At 44.7% G+C, this 4,287-nt stretch overlaps 1 non-coding gene across 1 annotated transcript; it reads left to right on the top strand.

The window, feature by feature from the left end:
- The first annotated feature begins 1,464 nt into the window (after window positions 1–1,464).
- Window positions 1,465–1,536, top strand: TRNAC-GCA. Its single transcript has one exon. It is a non-coding gene; the product is annotated as a tRNA-Cys (tRNA).
- Window positions 1,537–4,287: the final 2,751 nt, after the last annotated feature.

Here is a 4,287-nt window from a genome sequence, read left to right as displayed (position 1 = left end):
CGTGTGGGTGGGCAGTTTGTGGGTGAACGGTTCCTATTTTCTCTCTTTATTCACACAGATCTGAGATTCTGCACTCCTGGGCCTGACTTGGAAATGTCTTGTTATGGAAACTTCAGAGTGAAAACCCCTTCCCAAAATCAATCCCTCTCAGTGAGCTGTGAGGACAGGAACCTTTAGGGTGTAAAAACCTATGGGAATGAGGAGGAGAATGCCACACTTCATTCAAGATTTGACTATGTTAAAATTAATAGGGAATATTTTGGGGGACAGGGGGACAAATTCAGGACAAACTCAGCCACTGCTTGTCAGAAACAGAATTCAAACCCACTTCTCCACAGGAAGTCTCTTATTTAGATACACTACCACATGCTGCTCAACCATCTTGAAAACCAGGAGAAAGGAGGGCAGCATGGCACCTACCCAATCTGGAATCTGATTCCTCCATGGAGCGAAGGCTATCCTTCTTCTATCCTTGTTAAACAGCCCTCTTCCTTGGATTGCCCTTGCTGGGGATCAGGATAGGGGAAAACCAGTGTCTGAGGATTAATTTAAGACCGTATTTTGATTTTAGAGGCAGACGAGATCTCTATGGACAACTGGTCTGGCCAGCTGCATAACAGAGTCCAGAGAATTTGACCCAGCGAGTCCAACATCCACCCCAACATCTGAAAGTTGAACTAGGACAGATCATTCAGAAAGTCATTGTGTTTGGATGTAAAGACTTTACATGTTGGGGGGGAAACTGGCCCTTATTTCAAGTTTACATCCTGTAATTTCTACATCTAAGCATAGAACCCATAAGGTTACCAGGGACTGCAAGGGTCATCTAGTCTAACCCCCAGCCAAGATGCAGGATTTGTTGTGGCTAAACCATCCAAGACAGATGGCTCCAGCCTCCTTTTGAAACACCCCAGTGAAGGAGCTTCCACAAACTAGAGAGTCAGTTCCATTGTCCTACTGTTCTTACACTTAGGAATTCTTTCCTGACATTTAATCTAAATCTCCTGTGCTGTCGTTTGAGCCCACTGCCACTTGTCCTGCCCTCGGTGGCAAGAGAGAACAACTTTTCTCCACCTGTCCTGCCCTCGGTGGCAAGAGAGAACAACTTTTCTCCATCTTTGTTTCTGGTCAGAACGGAATTATCTGGCAGTTCCTTAATGAACGCTCTGGGGATTAATGGATTCTATTTCTATGTGTCCTTTGAGCGCTTGGAGCAATGCTAGGGAGGTTAAAGGGCCCAGAGCTGGGGAGCAGGGTGTGGTCCCAGATAAGTAGTAGTTGTGGTCTGGTGAGACCGAGCAGGGGAGGGGCTTGTGCAAGGTGTGGTGTTCCCATGCATGTCTAATATTTAATACAACCCCATTATTAAACCACCCATGGCTGGGAACATAAGAGGAACTCTTTGAAGTAGGGTGTGTCCTTCCCAATCATCAAGATGACTGGCTCCAATATTCTACTATCAAAGGGTGTATAGCTCAGTGGTAGAGCATTTAACTGCAGATCAAGAGGTCCCTGGTTCAAATCCAGGTGCTCCCTTAAAAGCTCTCTTTTATTTTTAATAGAAATATATTTTCATATCCATCTCCAGTATGCTCAGCAGTTTCACTAAAGGGGGGTGGTGGGCAGGGCTTGTATAATGTCTAAAAAACTAGCAAACCTGTCCATCTGCTGAAATCAGATCCAATCCTCCAAGTGTGACACACTGTACCCCAAGTAACACCCTGAACCCCCATATTCACCACTGTTCTATGGTTAGGATGGGTTTTGTACAAAGTATGCCTTGTGAGGTATCATTTGAAAACTCATAATCTACTGAAGATCATTTTCCTGTTAAAATGTGTGCACCAACATTGTCTGTGAAGCTATGAGATTTTACAATATGTTTGTTACTGAAGTATGTTGTAATTCTGACTCCACAGTGTCAACAAAGGACTGACTACAGGGGTTGGAAAACTATTAGCTACTGAAGTGGCCAGTCACCATCAGGGGAACGGTAAGCAATGGATTTGCATGTCATCCCCGAAGACATTTCAAACTTCATGTGCCCAGAAGGTGTGAACAATACATTTACAATTCACCTGAAAGACGCTTCGAATCGCCTGTACCCAGGGGACTGTTTTGTCTACACACCAGTGAGGGGGGGAATCCTCAAAGAGAGGGGGAAGGTATAAAATAAGAGACAGTTACCTCTACATTACCTCCTCCCCCATCTCGACTCATGGCAACAAGATCGCTTGGAAGACAATAGGAGCATCATTGAACTGGTTGGGAGTGGGGGGGGGGGGGTGGTCCTAGCCGGACGGCTTTTCAGTTAGCATGAACTGCTGGAAGTTTTTGGGTGTGAGACCCTTTTTGCTTTCAAAACTTATTTATCTCGGTAAAATTTAGGACTCAGACTGCGGTTTTATCTTTTTATTTTTTTTTTTAACCAGGTCTAACTTTTAGGCCTTTATCACTTAGATTTGAAGTGAGTACATCTTTCCCCGGTTAATAAACTTGTTTGTAATGTTCTAGCTAAACCAGTGTGCTTTCGTTGAAGTGTGTGGGGAATCGCGACTCAGATTATCAGAGGCAGGGGCACTATCATTTCCTTGGATGAAATGACGGACTATTAATGAGCTTGCTTTGGCCAACAGGATGCTGTGTGCCTGGGTCTCAGGTTACGAAGGGCACCGGTCATAGCATATGTGCAGGCAGCTGGAGCAGCCTCACCTGTCCCAGAGATCTCAGCCAAAGTCACACACCCCTGTTCCCACCACTTCCACCTTTATCTTGATCTTTACAATTGATGATTCCAGCTTACCCCACTTTACAGTGATTCCCTGAGGTTTCCACGCAAATCAGGTGTGAAATCTCCTTGGAGACAGACAATGTGTCCTGAGCCAGTTGAAACGAGGAACACATTGGACCAAAGTCCCTTTCGTAAAGTCTCACTTCACCTAGGAGTTCTCTTAAAGTATTCATTGTAGCAAACCACATGCAGCATGGATGTGAGGACCCCAGAGATATCAAAAATGAAAAACAAAAGTTCTGAAGAGGTTTCCACAGCCACCTCCTACCAGATGGGCAAGGGTGGTTCTGTGTCTTTTGCCGCCTCAAGCACGGAAGTCAGGTGGCTTTCGGCGGCGCGGTCCGCTGGTCACGCCGATTCGGCGGCATGCCTGCGGAAGGTCCACCGATGCCGCGCCTTCGACGTCCCCATCGCCGAATTGCCACCGAATCTGCGGGACCGGCGGACCTTCCGCAGACATGCCGCCGAGAGGCCGCCCCCCGTGGCTTGCCGCCCCAGGCACGCGCTTGCTGCGCTGGTGCCTGGAGCTGGTCCTGCAGATGGTATATAATCTTTGGCTTGCAAACCAGAGAACTGGGGAACTCAGTGGCTGTTACAGTAAAACTAGGCAAAAGGTTACACAACATGTCTCCTTACGTAATTTTTTCCTCAACAGAAACATTATGTTAAAAGCTTATTAAAAATTCCATTTGAAATAGAAATAATTAAAGTCTATACTAGGTCTTTATTTTGATATGCACTATTTCTCCTACATACTACCATACACCAAACCCTTTTGAGTGAGGTTTTGCTGCAAAGAGGGTAAATTACATCAACTAAACTTCACAGAATTAGTCACCATTTCATATACTACTCAGAGGAGGCAGGGGACAGAAACATAAGAATGGCCAGACTGGGTTAGACCAATGGTCCATCTAGCCCAGTATCCTGTCTTCTGACAGTGGCCAATGCCAGATGCTTCAGGGGGAATGAACAGGTCAATTAGCAAGTGATCCATCCCATGTCATTCATTCCTAGCATCTGACAGTCAGAGGCCTAGCCATCTTGGCTAGTAGTCACTGATGGACCTATACTACATAAACTTATCTAATTCTTTTCTGAACCCAGAAAATTTTCAGTGTTACAAAGTAGTTCAGATTATCACATAATCAGTCTCTTATTCTGCAATAAACTTTATGTTTAATTCCATTTTCACTGGTAACAACATATTTGAAGGCTACACAATTTTATCATAGGTGTTAGTTTTCTCTTAATCCCCTTTTCCACCAAGTGAGCTTGTGTAAAGTTATGTTCTGTACTAACATAGGTGCCTTCTATTTCTGGGAGCTCATTTATCTCTAGGTCTTCGGACATAAGTTTTGGTGGAAGTCATCTCAAATGTGTTCTCATCAGGAGAAAAAAACACTTGTATTCTATTTTCACAATTTTAATCTTTCAAAGTAGCACAGGGTGGAGAAGCGATGCAAATTCATAAGACACATGAGCAAAACTGAGAG

Source organism: Terrapene carolina, unplaced genomic scaffold (assembly GCF_002925995.2).
Source record: "Terrapene carolina triunguis isolate 2854851 unplaced genomic scaffold, T_m_triunguis-2.0 Scaffold20070, whole genome shotgun sequence".
NCBI lineage: Eukaryota > Metazoa > Chordata > Testudines > Emydidae > Terrapene > Terrapene triunguis.
This window is presented reverse-complemented; position numbering and strand designations above follow the sequence as displayed.